This window comes from Leptopilina boulardi, unplaced genomic scaffold (assembly GCF_019393585.1).
Source record: "Leptopilina boulardi isolate dan_hultmark-lab unplaced genomic scaffold, ZJU_Lbou_2.1 LbouV2_327, whole genome shotgun sequence".
Classification (NCBI taxonomy): domain Eukaryota; kingdom Metazoa; phylum Arthropoda; class Insecta; order Hymenoptera; family Figitidae; genus Leptopilina; species Leptopilina boulardi.
In genome coordinates, this window is record NW_026137893.1 from 1,037,053 (window position 1) to 1,061,176 (window position 24,124).

At 30.3% G+C, this 24,124-nt stretch overlaps 1 protein-coding gene across 1 annotated transcript in view; it reads left to right on the forward strand.

Moving 5' to 3' along the window:
- The window catches only part of LOC127285005 (diphthine methyl ester synthase), a 50,765-nt gene that overhangs the window by 22,047 nt on the left and 4,594 nt on the right, over positions 1 to 24,124 (forward strand). The window lies entirely within an intron of this gene.

Here is a 24,124-nt window from a genome sequence, read left to right on the forward strand (position 1 = left end):
AAATTTTTAAAACTCAATTTATTTAACCCGTAAAGGTAATATGGGGTCAGAATGACACGAGAAAAATTATTCGGCTAGATCTCTTAAAATTGGTCGTTCAAAAAGATAAATTTTAAAATTGACAATTATTTGTAATAAAATAAATTAATTTTCTAACTTTATTTTGAATTATTTTCAATTATTTGGAATTTGTTTGAATAAATATTCGGCAAAAACATTTCTGTTATAATTTTAAAATTAACCAATAATATTTTCTTGGGTGATTTTTTATAAGATAATTTAAAAATTATCGACCAAAAATTTGCTGACGGAAGTCAGAATTTTATTTATATAAATAAAGAAAAATTACTGTCATTTAATAAATAATTGATTAATAATAATTAATAAAAATCCGGCAGCCCCCTACCGGGGCGGCCACATTCTCATCACGCGCTTCGCGCGTAGGAGCTCGCATAATTGAGCGCGCCCCGGGGCGCGCGTAGGACGATCGTCCCGCTTCGCGGTCCGATATTGATGCTGACTCTACATTGGCTGCGCAAACGTGTACGTGATCGTGAACGTGCTGACGTTACAATGTTATTCAAATGGGTGACGTCAGCACGTTCACGTTCACGTACACGTTTACGCAGCCAATGTAGAGTCAGCATGATGCGCGCTTCGCGCGCATTTTCTTACGTTGCGCTACACGCTCCGTTTGTCTTTTACAATTAAATAACCTAGTATCATTAATTATTTTTTTATCTAAATTGTATAGTTCAAAAATTCATGAATTTCATTTAAAACTTGTATTAATTATTCTATCAGAAAGTACTTGAATGACCCAAGAATCAGTTTGGTAGAATGAGATTTTGTAGTAGTTTCAGATTTTTTAGTTCATTTAACTAAATATTGAAGTGATACGTGTAATAGAAAGAAATTTTTTTTATTAATTTTATTAAAAAGAGTAAATTTAATTACACACAGAGTTTAAATAAGTACAAAAGTAGTTACTTTAAGGTGGAAGCTTTATGTAAATGACCTGTTTTGTATAATTCATTAGGAAGAACTAGTATTTTATATTAAAATGCGCTGAATTAAATTATACAAATAGGTGAGGTTGAAAGGTATTAGAATAAATTTTTTATCGAGAAAAAAAAGGACGGCACTGCAGCTGTTCAGACTTAGTTCGTTAATTTTGCGCCGTTGATTGGCCAGTTCTTTGTAATTAACGAAATCAACAAACCCAGATTATTTATTAAAATAAGTTATTCCTCTTCAAATTAATTTCTATTGAGTAAACGAATAAATTAATTGAAAATTTTAAAACATTTTAAAAAAATAACTTTATAGTAAATCAATTTTTAAAGCAACAACAAAATTTAATTTTATAGGAGGTATCGCCCTTTTTTTAATTCCTAAAAAATTTGTGTACAATGGATGTAAGTGAAATTTTTTAAACATTTAATTTTCTTAAAGTACTTTGACTTTAAGGATAACATTCTCATCACGGCACTCGCGTTTCACGCTCGAAAATTAGAAAAAAGCGATAGCAAAACTTGCAGATTTAGAGGAATTATTAAAGAAAATTCAAAATAGCATAAATCTAATCTTAAAGAGAAAAAAAATTCTTGATAATGTTGTTATCATGTCGAAATTTTTGGGGTGCATGAGGCCAATGGTGTTTGCCAATATTGCACCATTATAAAAACATTAATCTAAATTTTCTTCATTAAAATACCAATCTTTTATTTACGTCGTGTACAATATTAAACAAAAAAGGTTCAAAAAAATAGTTTAATCGATATACACCTTCACTTTACATATAATATAACTGAGCTAGCTATGATAGTTAAAATGTTGTACATAGAATTTTAATCCGAAAATTTTGATATATTTTAACGAAATTTGGATAATTTTATTGTTTTTTTGACGAAATCACCTGGCCATCGATCTCAGGCGACATTTTGGTACACTTAAAGTATATACCAAATTTGAAGTCGATTCATTAAAATTTATTCAAGTTATCGTCGGACCAAATTTTTTGTCTACAGACATTCATGCGTACATGACAAAGACAAAGACAAAGATTTTTGTATTGTGAATTTATTTTTTTAGGATTCTAGAAGTCTCAAAACGTGAAGATTCACTGGAATTATAGAAGGCTCAAAAGCGAGCAATTATAATAGGTGAGAGTGGGGAGTTGTGCTTCAGGTTTTGTTTTTCCATCAAAATGATTATATAATTTTTTTTTAATCTATTATATGAAACTTTTAGTAAATGTACAAACAACTTTTAGCATGATCGATTAATTAAAATTTAAAACGAAAATTTGCTTGTTTTCAAAAACACTGGTTTTCTTATTTTTCGAAAACAGTGGAAGATGACCTCCACCGTTAAAATTTGAAGAAAAAAACATTTTTTTTTAGAATATGAGGCATTCTATCTCAACCCGTTCCACCTTCAAAAGATGATCGCCAGCAGAGCGTTTTTTAAGTTAATATTTTTATATCAAAAGTAAATAATTTATATAACGTTACACACTATTTCGAAAGAGAATTTAACGACCTTTTGATTGGTCTTAACATTTTTTTTAATTTCTCACAATTTCATACAGAAATCTTGATTTGAAATATAAAACTCATGATATCTCAAAACACACCCCCCCTTCAATTTTATTTTAATATATATGAAAATAAAGCTTAGTTTTTCTAGTTTCAAATTCCGTTTGGTTTATCATGGACATTTGTGAGGATTTTTGGATAACAATGATTCAAAATATGTGTTTTTGAAAACTTTGACACGAAGTATGAAGTTGAATCCTAACCCGCATTCAATCTACGTCACACACGAATTTCATTGTTTTGAAAAAAAATCGCAACCTATAATAATAAAAATTTTCTGTAAGGAGATTAATAATATCGTATTTATTTTAATAAAATGCTTTTAAGTGATTTTTAAGTTTAAATTTAAAATTACTCACCAAATTAATTTTTTAATATTATTAAATGCAATTATTATTGGAGGAAAATTTTAAATAAATACTTTTATTTTATGAAAAAAAGACATTTTTTTGTAGGTTAAACGAAACATTTTTTATTTCAGCAAAATTTAAACACAGAAGAATTATAGTCCTTGAAAAAATACTAATATTTAAATAACAAATTTTTTTTCTTTATTTAGTTTTGAAAAATTTACTTTTCTCGGACGAAGAATATTTTTTTAAAAGCATTTGTGTTTCAGAAACAGGAATGAAGGTGTGATATTATTGTGTTCCTGGAATTGTTTTAGATTCATTAAATCTTTTTTTAAGAAATTTTTTAAAAAAATTTTCAGAGTAAATCATACTTTGACTCTTGATTAAAAATCTCAGAAGTACAAAAAATTAGGAAAATTGTTTTCATATAGCAACAATTATTATCACGGTGCAAAAATTCGCAATATTGCGTACTAATATTGCTTTTTATTTGTCTCTTATAAATAATAAAAATTATGCTAATAAAAGATAAAAGCTATTAGAAGATTAAATTTAAAATATTTAGAACACATTTATTCAAATTATTTATTTAAAGATAATTATTGTATAAATAAATAAATATTTCAAATAAATTATTGTACAGGTTGCAATTTTTTTTCAAAACAATGAAATTCGTGTATGACGTAGGTTGCATGGGTTAGGATTCAACTTCATACTTCGTGTCAAAATTTTCAAAAACACATATTTTGAATCACTGTTATCCAAAAATCCTCACAAATGTCCATGATAAACCAAACGGAGTTTGAAACTAGAAAAACTAAGCTTTATTTTCATATATATTAAAATAAAATTGAAGGTGGGGTGTTTTGAGATATCATGAGTTTTATATTTCAAATCAAGATTTCTGTATGAAATTGTGAGAAAATTAAAAAAATATTAAGACCAATCGAAAGATCATTAAATTCTCTTTCGAAATAGTGTTATAACATTATAAGATTATTTTTTTTTATATAATAAAAATCTCTTGAAAAACGCTCTGCTAGCGATCGTCTTTTGAAGGTGGAACGAGTTGAAATAGAATGCCTCATATACTTTATTTAAATTATGACATGTGAAAAAGTAAAATAACTTACATAGAATAAAGTAATAGATAGGATAATAAAAGATTAATTTTAGATAATTTAGATAAAGTTAATTATTTTAAAAATAATTTAATTTAACTAGGTAATTAATTACATTTACAGTGAATACTGTTGTAAAAAGTCTCATTTTACTAAAAAACAATATTTAAATTGCATAAAACATTCTAATTATTCATAAATAATTTGAAATAAAAAAAATTTCCTCCATATTGGTTTGCAATTTTGAATTTTTTAAATTTTACCTTAAATTTGGATTCAGCGACTCCAAAAACTCCCGAGTACAAATTTTTAAACGAAACAAATCAATTTGAAATTATTCTGCCATATTGGGTCCGCCATTTTGAAATATTTAATTTGAACACAAATTCCGATTCAGCGAGTTAGTAATCGAAAACATAAGAAATTCTGGTATAAACAACGCAATATGAACTATTTTGGAATAGAGGATTTTTTAAAAAACAATTGCAATGTTTGGAAATGGATAACAATGGTTGGACTTATAAAAAAAAAAATTTAAAAAAAACAAAAAATTCGGTATTTTATGAGTAAGTTACTTTAATTTATGTTAATTTAAGGTGGTTTAAAGAGAAATAATACATAGTTGCTCATATTTTCTCAAAATAAAGTAATTTCGCCCTGCATTTTACCCATTTTTCATCCGTTTTTGTCATTTTTTGTCTTTTTTTAAAAAAGTGGTATAACTTTTTTGTTTTAATCGCTATTAAAAATTGTCACAGGAAAAAAGTGTTTATTTTTAGTCGTAATTTTCGAAAAAAAATTGAAAAATTTTTTTTTTTGAAAAATGCGAATTTTAGAACTTTTTAAAAACTAAAAATTTGAATTATTTTGTTGTTTTTCAACGAAATCATCTGGCCAACGAACTCAGGCGAGATTTTGGTACACTTAAGGTGTATACCAAATTTGAAGTCGATTCATTAAAATTTGTTCGAGTTATCGTCGGACCAAATTTTGTCTACAGACATACAGACATACAGACAGACAGACATTTTTTTAGGACCCATTTTTTCGGCATCAGAAAGTCTCAAAACGTCGAGATTTACTAAAATTAGAGAATGCTCAAAATCGCCCAAATGTAATACTTTCTCATTATGATGAGAATGTAAAAAACTTTGTTAGTAATTTAAAGTTTGTTTGTAGCAGATTTACGAAAAGAAGTATTACTACTTTAAAATTGATTGGTTTTGAAAAATATATCTATATGAAAAGAACAATAAATAAGAAATCTAAGGTTATAAATTTTTAAAATATTTTTTATGCATAATGCACACGAATTTTGAAACAAATATCTTAATCGCATGCAGTTTACATTAAATATATTATTTCATTTTTCTTAATATTGTTGGTTTTTTTATATTTTTTATTTATAATTCCAGTTCTCAATTACAAATTAATAACTTTTTCCTAATTCTAAAAAGTAAAAATTTTTTTAAGTTAAGATAGAGAAAAAATTTTTACGTTTTTGAATTAAGAAAATGTTATTTAATTTAAAATTTCTACTGGTTTTTTTAACTTAAATAAATATTTGTTTTTTGGACATAAAAAATGTTTTGGTAGTTAAATATAGCGACACAGATGAAATTTGATTTTAATAATTTTGTGAACTGTTGATATTTAAAAAAATAGAAATTTTACAATTTTAAAACTTTGCTTTCAAAAATACGTAAATTTGTAATTCAGATCTAGAATTATAAATAAAAAATATAAAAACACCAACAATATTAAGAAAAATAAAATAATATATTTAATGTAAACTGCATGCGATTAAGATATTTGTTTCTAAATTCGTGTGCATTATGCATAAAAAATATTTTAAAATTTTATAACCTTAGATTTCTTATTTATTGTTTTTTTCAAATAGACATATTTTTCAAAACCAATAAATTTTAAAGTAGTAAAAAATTTCTTCGTAAAAAAAAATTAATAACAATTTTTAATAAAGAAATGAAAACAAATGGATATTTGAAAAATTGATGATTTTTATTAATTTATAATTTTATTGTTCATTAAAAACAACTTTTTAATAAAACTGTATTTTGTACAATTTTAAAAACCAATTATTTCAAGAGAAAATTTGTTGTCATATAATGTAATTGTCATTTGGGGTCAAGCGGACAACAGAACAGTTGCTATTCCCCTTTCACTTAATTCTGTAACTGAATTTTAGTTAAAGATCTAATCTATAAAATCCAATATTGTTTTTCTAAATTTAAAATTTTCTGCATATTGAAAAAATAAAAAAAGAAATTGCAATTTCTTTTTAAATTAATTTATAAAAAATTTAATTCTTAAGATAAAATGAACATAATTTTGGTTTTAAACTCGTTGGATATTATACTTTCGAACAAAAAATTCAAAATAAAGTTAGAAAATTCATTTATTTTGTTAAAAATAATTGTCAATTTTAAAATTTATCATTTTGAACGACCAATTTTAAGATACCTAGCCAAAAATTTTTTCTGGTGTCATTTTGACCCCATATTACCCTTACGGATTAAACTAATTGAGTTTTAAGAATTTAAAGATAAAAATGAATTTGTAATAGATTTACGAAAAAAATTTGTGTTGAAAAAAATATATTTATTTGAAAAGAACAATAAATAAGAAATTTAAGAAACTAATAAAATTTTGAGGAAAATTTTGAAATATTTATTTTTATGTAAAATGCATGCAAATTGAAAAATAAAAGAAAGATATATCATAATAGCGTTCATTTAAAATTATATATTTTGTTAACTCTAAATTTCAAATTTACGTATTTTCAAAAACAAAGTTTTGTAATAGTAAAATTTCTCCTTGTCTGATAAATATATATATATATATATATATTAATATTTTACAAAACTTCCTATATCTTCGAATTAATTTCCGCCAAAAAATTTTTTGGCGATAGTTTTAAAATTATCTTATCAAAAATCACCCAAAATTTTATTGGTTAATTTTAAAATTCTTACAGAAATGTTTTTGTCGAATGTTTATTTATACAAATTTGAAAGAAATTATCTAGAAAATTACAAATTTTTTTAATCCTTTAATTAACACTTGAACGATTCTTGAAGTCATTAAAGATGTCTGAACACATACTGAAGTGCAACTCTTAGAACTGAAATAACCTTTATAAGAATTCAACAGAAACCACAAAAACACGAAAAATTATATGTCCATTCTTTATGAAAACTTGCCTCTACATCTTCAATCTTAACAAATATTTTTTTTGATTTCTTTTTCTACATTTCTAAAATTTTGTCTTTTATTGTTATATTTCTAAAAAAATCATCTCTTCTTTTATCACCAAACCATATTAATCTCGTACTACACTTTATTTCGACAACCTGATAGATATTCCAAAACAAAATGACCTATAAAGTTTTAATGAATTCCATTGTTACGGGCGGAATTCCGTAAATTTTTAATTTTTTTTTGGTTAAATATTATTTATTAAAAATAATATTTGTTAATTAAATATTATAAATATGTTGTTAATTATACACCAACATATACAACACACACATATTAATTTTCTAATGTTAAATATTCAACTATTATTTCAAATTTATTTAATAACTATTTATAATTTTATTTCACATTTATTTTAATTTTGAAATCAATGGTTATTTCGCAAATGAATTGAGATTATTGAACTTCATATTGCGAAAAAACTCGAACTAAATTGCAATCGATATTGCTAATTGTGGGACTTACAATGTATAGAAGTTTCCACATTAGTTTGGAAAATTAGGAAATATATAAAAATAACAAAGGTAATTCAGGTGGTTAAACCGATCACGCCACTAATAAAATGCAAGTTCGCTAAAACTTGCATGGAAACAACGAGGTGTTGATTGCAAAATCAACCCTCCCACTACTTAAAATTACATACAAACAGGGTGTGATCGTTGCCACCGAATTATTGTTCGAGAAGTCTTAATTTGTTTTTCCCGCAGAGCGGATCTGTTTCTCGCAAAAAGGCGGATGATTATAAAGTTTTACTCCCACTGAGAGTGGTTGAGATTATTGTTTATTTCCCGCACTAAGGGTTGAAATTGTTGAATTTGTCTATAAAATACAAGTGAATATTCCACGATTAGTGAAATCTATTGAGTTATAAAAGTTCATTGAAAAAGGAAAATTAATTATACAAGTAAAAAAAATTATAAATGCTAAAGTGCAAGATCACGTTTGAAATTTAAAAGTGTTTGTTTAATATCGCAATTATTTGTATATCAAATCAACTGTTTGGAAAATTCAGGTTTGGTGAACCCAATACTCTGAATTTTTAAAAGGCAGATTTTGAAATATTGAAATAATTGTTTAAAGGAAATATTTAATACAAGTTATCAAAGTAAAGAAGGAAAATATAAAGAATAAAGGAAGTTAAAAAGACTTCCGCATACTTGGGAATCGTATATCAAGTACGAGTGTTAAACTCTCAAGAGTTCGAAAAGTAATTTGATACTTTTCTGTAACATTTTAATTATTATTATTCTGGTGAATTGCTCTAAATATCCATACATTATTTGAAAAAGATAGAATTATCCTTTGTTATTTTATTGCTCTAGTTGCCTTATCCGCAATCATCTTATTGTCAGGAAGCCACGAAAGTTTCCTGTCCAAAAGTACACCCAAATGTTTCATTGAAGAATCACAGGAGATGATCGAGTCCCCTATCAACAAATGGATGTCGTCGAAGCACCTCCTGGATCTGGAAAAAATGCAGCACGTGGTCTTGGTCGGGGCAATATCCAGACCAAGACCTTTGAGCCAGGTGGACAAGCGGCTCAGAACAAGCGAAACGTCCTCCGATATTGAGGCGTCACTAAATGTGACATACAAAAGAAGATCGTTGGCATACATTACGAACTTCATCCAACGAGGAAGGATGAGTTCCATCTCTCAAAGGTAGAGATTGAAGAGAATGGGTGGTAATACCCCCCCCTGTGGAACGCCAACGCCGCAAGTCCTAAGGTTAGATCCATCCGCGTCAAAAGAAATAAATCTTTTAGAGGTAATAAAGGTGACAAAGTTTATAATATTGGGATGGAAGCCAAGTCTTATAAGCGATTTGTTGAGAATGTCTGGGCGAACATTGTTAAAAGCACCCTTTATGTCAATTGAGATGGCAAGAGTATGACGAGAAGTCGCGAAACCATTTAGAACATCGGTGGAGAAAGCAGCCACGCAGTCCATGGCTGATCTCTGCTTTCGAAAACCGTACTGGTGTGTAGGAAGAAGTCTCCCAGACTCCACTACATGTTCCATTCTGCCCTGCACAAGTTTCTCAAATAATTTGGAAAAGACTGAAGAGAGGGCGATAGGACGGAAACCCTTACCACCAGGTTTAGGGATTGGGATAACTCTCGTATTCAACCATGAGTCCGGAGAGGAAGACAACTGGAACATACGATTGAACAGGACCAGCAGAAATTCAAGGGCTATCGGCCCAAGTCCGCGTATTATGTCCCCAGAAATACCGTCCAATCTTGGCGAAGCTTTAGGCTTGCAGGAGGTAAGGGCCTTTTTAAATTCGTTGGATGTGAATGGAGGAATCCTGTTAGGACTGGATACTGGTGGAATGTCCAGATTTGGGATAAACACCGGAGGAATATCCTCCCTAATCAGCTCGTCCCTGAATTTCGTTAACAGAGGGGATGAGGGATCAGAGGATAAATTGGTATTGACTCTGGCCGAGCGGGAAAACAACGCCCGGAGTGTACGCCAGAGACTCGACACACCTCCCGCCGGTGACATACCTTCGCAGAAGTTCCTAAGGGCCAGATGCTTCTACTCCCTCAAAATTCTCTTAATCTCGTTGTCCCGTCTTTTAAATTCAGACCTATTTTCTGCCGATTGATTGGATTGATACCACTTATAATTCTCCCTTCGACTTGCCAGAGCTGCATCGCACTGCTCATTCCACCAGAGAGGACGTGAAGCTGGTTTATATGAGCATGGCTGGGGGAGGTATGCCCCGCACTCCAGTAGGCACGACTTGAGGTTGTCAACTAAGGAGTTATAGACGTAGACTGGAGAATGCTCTTGAGCTAGTAAAGAAGTCAAATCAAGAGAAATCTGTTCTATTTTGTTCTTAAAATCTAACCAATTTAAATCCTTGAGGCAGTATCGAAGAGACGAGGAGGACAACCTTGCCGGAACAATGTCCGCACGGAACACAAGCGGCAGATGATGAGTTCTCCAAGACAGAAACAGAAAAATTCTGATGAACAGATGGCGAACAAAAAATAAGGTCCGGATTGGAGCCCAAGACATTAGCATCACAAAATCTTGTAGGGGAAAAAGTGTTAGTGATGAGCAAGTCTCTGTCCAACACAAAAGTCAGCAGAGAATTCCCTGTGATATTCGAAGCGTGGTCACCCCAGCATGTATGGTGTGCATTAAAGTCACCACAGAAAATATGGTTGACATTCATGGGCAGCATTTCGATAATCTCAGACCATGATTCCGGAGAGATATCACCACCGGGGGGGGGGGGCATATAGACATGTAATCTGGGTGGTGCCGAACATAGTGCGGAGGGAGATAGAAGCAACATCAATTTGAAGATTTCTAGTATGATAAGTAAAAATATTTGTAAGACGGAAGGCTATCTCCCTTCGAATCAAGATCAGAACGCCGCCACCCCTGCCAGTCAAACGATCCTGTCTAATTGAGATAAATCCCGGAATATTAAAGTTCGAAGAGGATGTGAGCCATGATTCCGTGATGCACACAACATCAGGGTCATGGGTCCATAAAAGAGCCTCTTTTTCTGGTCTCTTCGATTGTATACTTCTGGCGTTCCAAAGAATTAAAGAAAATATTTTATGTATTGGTCTGTGTTCTTGCATGACGAATAATATGAGAAACCAAACAGAACAAAAGTAAGACAAGACACAAAAATTAAATTACAAATCAAAAATATAGGTAAGTCAATAAATAAAATAAAATGAATCAGATGGAATCTGTCAAGAGAAAAAAAAAGAATAAATAAACAAACAAAAAAACAGGCGCACAACCGATTATGAATAGCAAGAGAAAACAGAAAACGAACAAATAAATGATTCAATATACAAATAAGAAATAAGTAAATAAAATGTGCCGAAAAAAGAAAATTTTTTGGAGCAATTTTCCAAAATTAAAATGTAGTTTAGATTAGATTGGTCTGCTTTCGGCATTCTCCGCCAACGTATCCTCAGTAGCTGGCTGATTATGAGCAGTAGAAGTCATTGGCTCCTCCCAGACTACCTGATAACCAGGTCGAGAGAAGCCATGATTCAATAGCCAGGATTCAGCCTCCTCGTAACCCACATTGAACTCCAATCTGTGTCTCATCACTGCAAGCTCATACTTAAAGTAAGGGCATTCCCTTGAAGCTGCAGTGTGATTGCCCATGCAGTTTGAGCACAGGGAAGATCTATTGTGATTGGGACAATTGTTTTTAACATGATGCTCTGAACAGAATTCGCAGGTGGGGTGGGTTGCTCTGCACTGAGTTGCGAAATGTCTGAAACGTTGACAATTGAAACAATGGTTAGGTGGTGTTACGCTAAGCCTAAGCTTAAATATGACTCTGGCGATGAGGATAGAGTCCAGAATTGTAACACCAGAAAATATAAATTCCACTATTCCAGAAACCTCGTTGAAGTCCTTTATTTTGCTACGAATGGAAATTATTTTAGCTCGAACCTCCCCCTCATGCTTTCCACTTATAGCAAGAGGGGACAGACAGAGATCAACATCGTGAGTCAGCGCTTTACGACTGACCAATGATGTGGGGATAAAAGACCTATATCCGCTACTACTCAAGTGAGTTGAGTTCAGGAGAGAATTAGCTAGGGACCAACTTGAGGAAGTAATTAAGACCATTAGAGACGATGGTACGAAGAGGGTCACTGACGATCGACTCCAAATAATCCGCGAACGCAATACGGTTATATTTTCCGATTTTCTTATTTTGAGTGGATTCAACGAGAATGGTAAAAGTGGTAGGAGACTCCTCGGAAAACCTAGGGTCCTCTTTAAAGTCCTCATTCATCCAGATAAGTTCGTAGGAAACGGAATTAGAATTCTTGGGCGAATTGGTGTTGGGTGACTCATCAGTGGAAGACTCAGGCCCAGAAGTAAGTGTATCTGTTGAATCAGATTGAGAAGAGCACAGAGGTGGAATGGCAAGATCTGACGACGTTTCAATAGCAGGTTGTGAAAGAATAGAGTTCGTTTGATCAATTGGATCTGGGAGAGGATTTGAAGCAAGGGGTGACCTTGCCTCGACTCCATCAACCGGAGTAAAATCGCAGGTCTCCATCAGAATGTTGGAAATGGGGGGATGTTGTTGAGAATGTAATGAGGATGTAAGAGAATGAAGAGGATCCCCACTTAACCCGATATTGACTTTAGAACGCTTTTCGATGTTAAAAGCAGACCCCGCTTTGAGGTTAGAAATATCCAGCGATCTCTTATTTATATTCACGGCTCTTCCAGTAGAACGAGTCTTTATCATGCAATGTGGACGGTGTGTGCTTGGAGAAGAACGCAAAGGTGACTTGCGTGGATGGATTGGAGACATGAGTACACCTATAAAAGACAGAAAGAAACGCCGGCAGATATCAATTCCGGAAACGATCTCGGCCTCAAATGCCAAGCAGGCTCAATAAATTAATTTAATTAAATTTAAATAGAAAAGACATAGTCATACAAATGTAATTCAGCAAACAAAAAATAAAATAAAAACTTTCTTCCTCTATGGGTAAGTGAAAGGAATCAATTTAACTGTAAAAGGTAGTGTTTTAAATAATAAAAATAAAATATAGTATATTGTAGATAAGTTTCGTGTCACAAGATATGTGAGTAAAATTCACTAATTGTATTTACGGACCTCAAGTATTTGGTTTTATTTATTTATAAGAGAAAATTATTATTTAGAGATATATACTGTTTGGAAGTTTACACTTAATAAATATAATCATAGTATGAGAATACAAATTTAATTTAATTTAATAGTTTGAATTTTAATATTGATAACAGACGTTAGATTTATTTTATTTACAAACAACCAAAAGTCAAGCGTAAATACAACCCACAGGGAAGAAGGGTATTGTGTGTAGGTAAATAAGGTTAAAATGTAAATATGTCTGGAGATCCAGATAATCTTGATAGAAAAATATGACCTTGTATTTGAAATTTCCAAATTTTTGCAAAAAGATGTAAAGTTGTAATTCAATTATCCACTGGTGAACTACTATAAAATTCTAGAAACCAGATGTATCCAAATCGCGTTGTGTATAGATATTTATTCCTGTTCCGTGAAATTGAGTTTTATGATTTAGGAATGGCTGCTGGTTTAATTTCCATAAAATGACGAATAGGTTTAAAATTCCAGAACTTTTTTTTTCTAAATGAGTAATTTAGACTTATTAATTTACTTATTACCCCATGCGAGTTCCTTCGAGATTTTGAGAGAACTAATTATCCCCACTGCCAGGAAGCATGTAATTTGAATATTGGGCAGAAACCGGATAAAGTGGGGGTTGTTGGGAAGGCCCATGGGATCCCTGTTTAGGAACACATGGGCGAGATGGCTTAGCATTTAAGCCTCTAGGAGCGGACGGAACATAGATAGGAAGAGGTTTAAACTTCCTGGCTGCAGGAGTAATCTGGGAGACATACCCTTTTGAGTCAGAAGCAGTATCGGAGGGTACTTTGGTACTCATCCCTGCGACTCTTCTGTACCTATTTTGGGTCTTTGACCTTGTAGGAGGAAGTGGACTAGGAAATCCTGTCTCCAACTCCTTCACAGTTGCTTCCAGATTCCTCACTCTAGCCTCAAGAGAAGCAATGCTTTTTTGGATAGTTTGCATTAGAAGTTTTGATAACTATTCAGTTAAAGCCACCTAATTGGTCGCAATAATTAGCGCGCGATAATTTTAAAATATGTAGTTTATTTTAATATAACACTTACATAATATAATATATTATTTTCCTTTGTTATTAAGGGGGGAACACTAGTTGTAACTTTCGAAAAATCGATTTTTTTTTTGTGAATTTTCTTAAAGTATACATATTTAGAAATGTGTCTGTAAATTTCAAAGTTGATCAGGTGAAAAATAAATGAGATATACAGAACACTGCAGCGGCGCGTCCAGTGGCTTCATACAAGGTGGCCAGCCATACCTGACCCTAACGACAGATGGCAGCAAATTGGCATTTTAGAATCGGCAACCACTGCGGAAGAGTTATTATATGGTCCAGGAATCGATGACTCTTTGTAACTTGAAAACAAAATTTCTTCTGAACAAAAAAAAGTAAGTTGAAACTTTGAATGCGTTTTTCTCAAAATGACATTTTCCAAGTCGGTGATCACGATTACTCGAATACCATTAAACCGATTTATTTAAAATTTAGTGTGCTTCATTTACACATATAAGTCTAGTTCGTGATCGAAGGATTTTTTTTTATGCAAAACTTTTTTTTATATAGCTGAAAATTGACCGTATTTTTTAACGAAAATCATACTTTTGACTTTGACAGGTCGCCATTTTGTCAATTTTTTTTTTTAAATCCTTCGATCACGAACTAGATAATCTTATAATAAATGTAAATCAATTTCATTTTTGTATTTTAGACGAAATATACTTGCAGAATGCTGGTCACCGCAATTCGCCTTTTTTCTTAAGGCGCCACTTCAATTGCTCATATCTACAAAAGTTTTTATTAAAAAAATTTTTTTTTCTTTTAAATTACAGCTTTTTACATGTACTTTTAACTAATAAATAGTATTCTTTAAAAAGATTCATTGTTCTTTTGGAAAATATTCTTGTAAAAAGCATTATTTGTTGAGTTACAACTGGTGTTCCCCCATTAATAAATAATTTATAAAAAACAAAAATGAACATAATTACAACTGTAGGTAGTGAAAAATATTGTTTTCAAAGAAATTTTTTGAAAATGATTAGCGCAAGAGAGATTATAGCGTAAATCACTCTCTCTTATTTCACATTCATAAATTTTTTCTTTACATTTTGAATTGATATGAAATAAAAGAAGAGGAAATTAAATCATTTTTTTAAATGAAATAAATAAAATGAAAATTGAAAAAGAAACAGAATTAACGAAGACGGCCGTTGCGGCCGTCAGAGGCGCTAGTCGTTTATTAATTTGTCTTGTAGTTACCAATCCATAGATTACCTCCTTATATCGTCCAACCATGCTCAACTCATGCCTTTGGATGAATCTCGGAATGAGATTTCTTAACATTTTTCTAAATTCAATATTTTTAACAAAGCCCATCCAATTTTTATTAATTAACTAAAAATTGTAAATATTATATAAGTAGATGAAAAAAATTTTGACATAATTTTTCTAAAGGTTTTTTGGCTTTTCGATTGGTTTCGATTTGTTTATAAAAAAATTTAATATGTTTTATAAAGAATTCTCAAAATTTTTTTGTTAACATTTTTTAAAAGTTGAAGAAAAACAAATTTTTTTTTATCTTAACAAAATTTTTCTAAATACAAAAGTTTTTGAGTTATTTTCAATTAAAAATAGGTCTACTTTAAAGTAAACAAAAATTTGAAAATTCGTTAATCAAAAAGCTTAATTTACAGTTTTAAAATTAAGTTCAACGTCAATATTTTAACCTTAGATCACCTACAAGAGGTTCTGAGTTTTGCCAAGCTTTTATCTTGACAATTGGCACAAATTACGTTAGTTTCTTCTTTTAAAAGTTAATATTTGCGGGTTTATTTTTTCTAAGTTGTTATTTACATTCCCAGGATTAATTTTATGAAGCCGAAAAAAATTTAGATAACCTTTAAACGCATGAATCTGACTGTCCCCTTTTACTCCAAAATTTAGAAAATTTTATAAAATTTGGGGTAAATGGGGACAGCATTGTTTCTAAGAGAGGTTTAAGAAAAAAGTTTCCTTAAGTATATTACTGCATTAAGGGATGAAAAAACTTGAAAAAAATTTGTAGTAGATATATAATAGTTGAACCTATTGAAATTTTTTTATTTTTTTTATTTCAAAATTTTTTCTCGCATTTGAAAAAAAATAGACTTAAAAATCATACAATAATTTTTTCTTATTCCTTATGACTCCCATAACAGAAATTCATTTGAATTTTTTATTTTTGTTTATTTGGTTAATAATAGGCATTTTTTTCATTTACCTTAAAAATTTGAAAACTCAGGTTAAAGGGGGACAGCTTGTTATTATTAACTAAATTGACAAAAATAAAAAATTCAAATGAATTTCTGTTATGGGAGTCATAAGGAATAAGAAAAAATTTTTGTATGATTTTTAAATCTGTTTTTTTTCAATTGCGAGTCAAAATAGTGAAATGAAAAAAAATAAATAAAAGACATAAACTAAGCAAATTTAATCAATTTATAGGAAAATTTTGAGGTTCGTCCGCCATATTAGAAATTTTTTTTAAACTCTTTTCATCCCTTAATACAGTATAATATACTTAAGGAAACTTTTTTCTTAAACCTTTCTTAGAAACTATTCTGTCCCCATTTACCCCAAATTTTAGGAAATTTTCTAAATCTTGAAGTAAAAGGGGACGCAGTCAGTTTCATGCGTTTAAAGGTTATCTCAATTTTTTTCTGCTTCATAAAATTAATCCAGGGAATGTAAATAACAACTTAGAAAAAATAAACCCGAAAGTATTACCTTTTGAAGCAAGAAACTTACGTAATTTGTGCCAATTGTCAAGATAAAAGCTTGGCAATACTCAGAACCTCTTGTAGGTGATCTGAGGTTAAAATATTGACGTTGAACTTAATTTTAAAACTATAAATTAAGCTCCAAAACCTCATCCCCATTTACCCCAACTGACCATATTAAATTATATATAATAAAATATAATATATAATAATTTTTAATATACATATATATGGGCGATTCCACGTAAAACTTATAGTCCAGGTTTAAAATTCGGGTAAATATATTTTTTTTCTTATGGTCAATTTTTGAGTTACGAATTTTCAAATTTTTGTTTACTTTAAAGTAGACCTATTTTTAATTAAAAATAACTCAAAAACTTTTGTATTTAGAAAAATGTTGTTAAGATAAGAAAAAATTTGTTTTTCTTCAATTTTTAAAAAATGTTAACAAAAAAATTTTGAGAATTTTTTTATAAAACATATTAAATTTTTTTATAAACAAATTAACTTTTTTACATTTAGACCCGAATTAAAATTTTTTTATCATGTACCTACCTCCAAGTGTTAAGAAGACTTCGCAGAGTGGGCCTGATAAGTTTAAATAAATTTTTAAACTCGGCTGTAAAAAGTTATAAATAAAATTGCATAATTTTAGTTCGGGCTATGGCCATGGTTGTGTAGAACAAGCTGTAAAAAAATTGGAACAATTAGTCAGATAGATTTTTGGAAATTATTCGTTATTTTCATTTCTAACACATTTTCCCCCATAAGGGGAGGTTCCCATTGCGGGAGTAAAAAAAATAATTTTTTTTATTGCATTTTTTGAAAGCTATATGGGCAAATCCACGGAACCGTATGATTCGAAGATAAAAATTACACAATTTTCAAATTACAAGCACACCTTTTGTTTATGGATATATATGTTGGGAATATTGAGCTAATAACATCTTTACCCTGTGCAACAACTCTGTCGCATAAACCTTTTGCCGTTCCTCCAGTACCATCGGCAGTGCTCTTTCCGTGCCCAGGGGAAGTGAAATTCCATGTCGCATACTTTAATTTCAATTATTTACAACATCGTCTAAATAAATAAAAGTTCGTTTTGTTTTTATATTGGGTGGAAGGACCATCGCTTTGGTAATGCAGTGCAGAAAAATTTGGTACAGTTTCTTTAATCAGCTTTCATATTGGATCTAGATGTGCCCAGATAGACGCAGCGTCGTGGCGAAGACATTCAGAAATGGTACAAAATAATTGGCATAACACTTCTCCAGATGATTCATTTTTGTAATAGAAAGCACTAGTGTGAAGAGATATTTGCTTTTTTGACGCACCAAAATGAGCACTGTGAATTTCGTCAGAATATTTACAAATGTAATTTTGAGAAAAGTCTATCACAATATAAACTTCATTTTCTTTTGATTCGTAAGGATGTTTTCGGTTGCTTTATACTGATGATTTGTGATATATACATGTTGAAAATATTGCGGAATCGATGCGTTAGTTTTTTTTAACTAATTCGTTCATGTTACAAATTATCTTCTCTTTAGAAGTTATTTTTACATCGTAATTAAGGCCTTTTGCTCCTAATCTACTAATTTTTCTGGTTTCCCATTTGTAGTACCAAGTTGGATGTAAATTTTTGTCGGTTATTATTTTTTTAACTTTACATATTTCGCATTCTCCGTAATAACACTAACAAATGATTTTACAAATGACTGCGTAGATGAGCTGGAAAGTAGATTTGCAGCCTCCAATCTTTAGAGCAATAAAATCATGTTGGTGTGAATTTTACATAAACAGGTATCACGGCCGGTAACTTTTCGATTGACAATCCAAAAAGGTTTTGCATTATAAAATGATCCTTTGGAAAGTTTGAAAGATCCATCTGAGTTAAATTTTTGCAGCAAATTATCCATCGTGCCCAGTAAAAATCTTTTCCTTTTAGTTGTTTCTCCCTTCGTAATTGTGTCTTTAACTCCAGGAGCGATAGCCGAGTTTTCATCTTTCTCTAAAAATTTTCTAACTTTTTTAATATTTCCTTTTTAATTGCAATTTTTTTGTCACGAGACTTTTCTATTTTTAATGTTTTTGATTCGCTGTGTTTCTTTTGTGTCGTCATAGAAATTAAGTGCTTTATGTACTTTTTAACTATTTTCCCCGCAAGACATTGTGAAAAAATTTATTTTGACTTCTCATTTGTTAAGCTTTTCTTTTTTTCTATTAACTGTTGATTAAGAGCCTCAGCATATAACAATTTTTTTTCTAATTGCACTAGATCCTTTGCGTTCAATTTTTTTTACTTTTTCCAAAACATTATCTTTGTTTCTATTTGCCAATCGATAATATTTCATTTTCCATTTACTAATAACTAAATTTTTGACATTAATGATGTTAACTAATTTTTTATTTTCCCTGCGTAATTGTTCCTCTCTAGCTCGTGTGAAACGTATGGTTTTTTGGAGACGCTGAATATATTTTGCATTGTACATTTTACCCATTTCGTCATAATTTTTATTATTTAAATTTATCGAATCATCGAGTGGTATTTGATTAGCAGTTGAAGGAAGCAGAAGTACATCATTGCTTTGAGCACTGATTTCTAAAGACGTGTTTAACCCATTAACGACCGCCAGGACGAAAAATTTACCTTCACTTAGCAGCTGTTATTTTATATGAAAAAATAATTTTAAAAATTCAGGATAGCCCATTTCTAACGTAAAATTTATCGCTCTTTTCGATTCTGAAGTCCAAATTCAATTATAATTAAATCCTTAATATTTATAACAATTTTATTGCAAAAAAACATGATTTTCTGCAAAAAAATTTTTATTCAAAAAATATTTTGACATGGATGTGACGTCCCAAGGTACCCAAAAATAAAGATTTATTTAATTAATAATAATATTCTACCTTAACTATAAATATTTCCTTATATCATTGACGAAATTGAGTATCGAGATCAGAGAGTCTTTTTAAATATAATTCTTTCTTTACATTATGCGTGTTTTCTTTAAATCATATTACTTTATATTCTTTTGTTTCAATTCATCATCGATATAGAAATAGTATATAGATTTAGTAATAGTAGACAATTCTTATATATGTGCACATATAATTCGTTTAGGGATATTCTTTCTTTATTATATATATATAAACTATTAGAGACGTAAAAGTTATTTCTTATTCTTTTTGAATAAACATCGATTCTTAAAATAACAACTATGTGCGTAGGGTATTATTATTTTAACTTAGGTTATAATATTGTCTTTATAAAACTTTAAGTCGTATTTGTAAACCTTTTTGACATTTTATAACACCTTGTTCAAGAGATAGTTCGGGTTGCCCAGGAGAGGATCATTGTAAATAAAAATCACTAAACACACAGGCAACTGTTCTAAAGAGAGAATTTGTCGAGGGTTTCAAAAGGACATCATTGTACCATCTCCGCCTTCCAAAATAAGGCCCAATAAAACGCAAAGTTTGGGACCATTGTCACCGGATCAGGATGAGATACGCAAGACCTAAGGAAACAACCAGGGACAATTATCGTTTTACACAATTGATCTTCTTCTTCTTCTTCTTAATGAGCCTCACCAACACAGGCCCAAATTTTCTCTACCCCCACTATCATTACGGAGGGGTAGAATTTTTACGCAAACCAAGAAGAAGGGAACCAATGGAAATAATTGGCACAGCCCATTTTTCCTCATTGAAGAAAGGCTTTTTCCAATTTTTCACCAGCAAAAACACGCAACAGCAGTCTTTAAAAAGTCTTCTTCCCGGTTGTACCTCTGGTCTCGTCCGAGTTGGAGCTGGAGAGTTCGTCTATTTGAAAACATCATCGAGGAACTACGTTACCCCGACCTTAACGAAACCAAGTTCAAATTCTCTCTCGGAGCAGAAGCCTGGACTGTTTAATCATCGACCATCAACAATTTTCTCTTTTGTTACTACCTCTGGACTGTCAACTGATTAAGGTGTTGGTAACAAATTCAATAAATCATGTACTAATATTTTCTTATCTATATCTTGTGTCATTTTTTTGTGTTACTTTTTTATTTGCAAACCTCTTTAATTTTCATTTATAAATCAATCACTTAAGTTTTAGTCTCTGTTATCAAATTATTCATTCAACTATAGTAATTTTACCACATCAATTTATTATGAAGGAAGAACTAGGTGAGACCCCTCTTTAACAAGGATTACCCCCACTCTCCTTCACTTACCGCTCGGTGAAGGAAAATTATAAAATTTCAATTGTTGACAAGAGCGATTGGTCCTTTCATTAATTTTTGAGAGGAAAAATTATCCTTTACGTAACATGGAAAACGAGAGTTAATTTGCTCCAGAACCCAAAATATCGCGTCCTTGAATACCCAGCTACAAAACTATATAGTTGCGAATTTCAAAATTTAAGATGGCGGACGACATGTTGAATTATTGAAAAGTAACTTCAGATTCGTAACCGGTGACCCCAAAAACCCACGAGTAACAAATTTCAGATAAATCCATTGAGTTTTTGAAAAAATTGTCCGCCATATTGGATCCACCATTTTGAATTTTTGAAAACTTATACCGTATTCGGTCTAATTCATTCCACAATAATTCGATTGGAGACAAATCTGGTGAATAAGCAGGCTATATCATAATGCTTAAAATTCTCTTTTCTTCTTTCTTTTTAATATAATTTTGGCAGAGTTTTGAAGTGTGCTTTGGGTCGTTATCCTGTTGCAAAACGAAACCATTCCCAATGTTTTCCAGACCCGAAGGAATCAAATGTCGTTGTAAAATGCTGTGATATCCCACTTTGTCTAAAATCCCTTTAACTTCAATCAAATGGCCAACTTTGGAACCTCCAAAAGAACCCCAAACCATAATACCACCACCTCCATGTTTGACCGTCGGTGTAACGCTTTCAGATAAATACTTTTCATTTTTGCGCCTTCGAACATAAACTCTCCTTTTCGACCCAAACAATTCAAATTTAGATTCATCTGTCCACAGAACCTAAGTAAATTTTTGAAACGTTAAAATTCGAATCTGTAAAAGATTTGAATAAACATATTTAAAATTAATTTAATTAACCTTTCTCCATTGTTCCAAAGTCCAATTGCGATGTTTTTTCGCCCATTGTAGTCGCTTTTTCTTAGCTTTAGGTTTTAAAATCGGTTTTTTTTGAAACACAACCTTTAAGACCAGCTTTGTTCAAAATTTTTTTAACTATAGTCTTAGAAATAGGATTGGTTCTATTTTCATTAATTTCTGCAAGCAAATCTTGAGCTGTGAGTTTTCTATTTCTGAGACTTTTAATAATTAATGAATGCACTTCGCGAGGTGTTGTAACTTTTGGACGACCACTTCGTTTTCTGTCCTCATAATTTCCAGTTTCTTTTTTTCTTTGTAAAACATATTGTACTCCAAAAAGCGATACTTTTATTCTTTTCGCTATTTCTCTCAAAGTATACCCTTCTTCTCGTAATGTACAAATTTTAACTCGATCATAATTATTTATTTCATTTCTCGGTGACATTTTTTTACTTTACAGTAGTACAAAGTTTTATTTATAAAGTGTGGTTAAACGATAAAACAAATGAATGGGAACGACAAATTCCGATTTATTTTCTTTGAAAATTTTCGAAAGCATGAGAAATTAATTTTATAGAATTTGAAGCAACTACTGATTATTTTTAAGTGGATTTGGTCTAGAATTAAAGAGCGGGATTTATACTTCATATTGTAGAAGTGTCAAATCTCAAAAAAAATTTCTCATCGATTGGCATTGACTTGAACTCAGTATTTCGAAGTCGTAATTTTTGCAAAAAAACCTCTGACTTTAAAAAGCTATATTTTGTTATTTACTTCATTAAAATGGTTCTTTCTTGGACCAATCAACGTGAAATTTAATAAGCTTTCAATTGATCCCTGATTGATAGCATTTACTGCATTTTTTGCAGAAATATTTGAATTTGAAGTGAAGCGAGCAGTTACACGGAAAAAACTTTTCTGGTAATCCTTTAACATCGATTTAGAGATTTTACATGTTCCTAAATCTGTTAATTCTACAGATATGTTCTGTAAGGATTTAACGCATGCGCGAAAACAATGCAGTGATTCGACTAAGGCTAAGTGTCGTCAAGAAAGTTTAATTAAAAAGGAAACGTCTTAAGTATATAAACATTATTATAGAAATAAATTATTACAAATTTTTTATTTTAAAATTAACTGTAGTGATTAAGTGAGAAAAGTCGTTTGTTTCAATTTCTCGACATAAGAAAAAGTGGATTTATCATAAGTTTTGAAAACTTGCTCCTCATTTTTTTTGTTAGAAAATTATTGAAGGATGAATTTATTTACATAGAAGTTATACTAATTTATACAATAATGTTCCGCGAATTTAATGTATTCGGAGGAGAATATAACCTATAAGAAATACTCTACCAAATATATATTATCCCCATATACTATACATAATTTGGTCACTCAACAGTTTTTAAGAACTGTAGCTTAAACTTGTAGAATTAACAGATTTTAATGCCAATGATGCAACATATTTCTCTATTTGGAGAAACATCAGTAGATGGCGCAGGAGTTTCTGTAAATTCTACAGAAAATTTTTTTCCGTGTAAGAGCAGTCCAACAAAATGTACTGAATTTTTGCGACTGGAGTTTTTTTTTAAAATTTGTCAAAATTATTACAACAAAGTCTTTAATTGTACTATTAAAAAAACGCAAATTTTATTGAATACATTCATTTATTAAATATATTTATTTTATTTTATTTAATTTGACTTACACATTTATTGAATAATTTCCTAACCATATTGCTAGAAATTGATACTTCTAAATGTAAACAAACATACTGAATGTATAACAAATAAAAACTGATATGTTCACACTTACAAAAAAAAATTTTTAACCGTGAAAATTTAGAAAAAATTTTTATTTATTATTTTTAAAATGTTTTAATTGAAGCACGTAGTTAGCGATCAGAAATAATAATCTTAATAACAATATCTATTGTTCACGCGAAATTTCAACCGCTAATTTGTCAATCTGTGATTGTGCTATTAAAAAAAGTCTAAATTTCAAGCAATTCACGCTTATACATACACACATAATTATGTTTATAGTATATTTATTTTTGAAAGCACACTGTTTAATAATGCCTCCTTTTATTCGTTTTTTAATGAGTAATATGCTCGCACAAAAAAATAGAATTGGATTACTGCTGAAAGCACAAAATAGAAAAATTTCCATGACTTTCTATTATTGCAAAATGGGAGTAACACTTTTTGAATTGCTGCCATTCAGGTGTAATTAAGGAGCACATATTTTTTTCGACG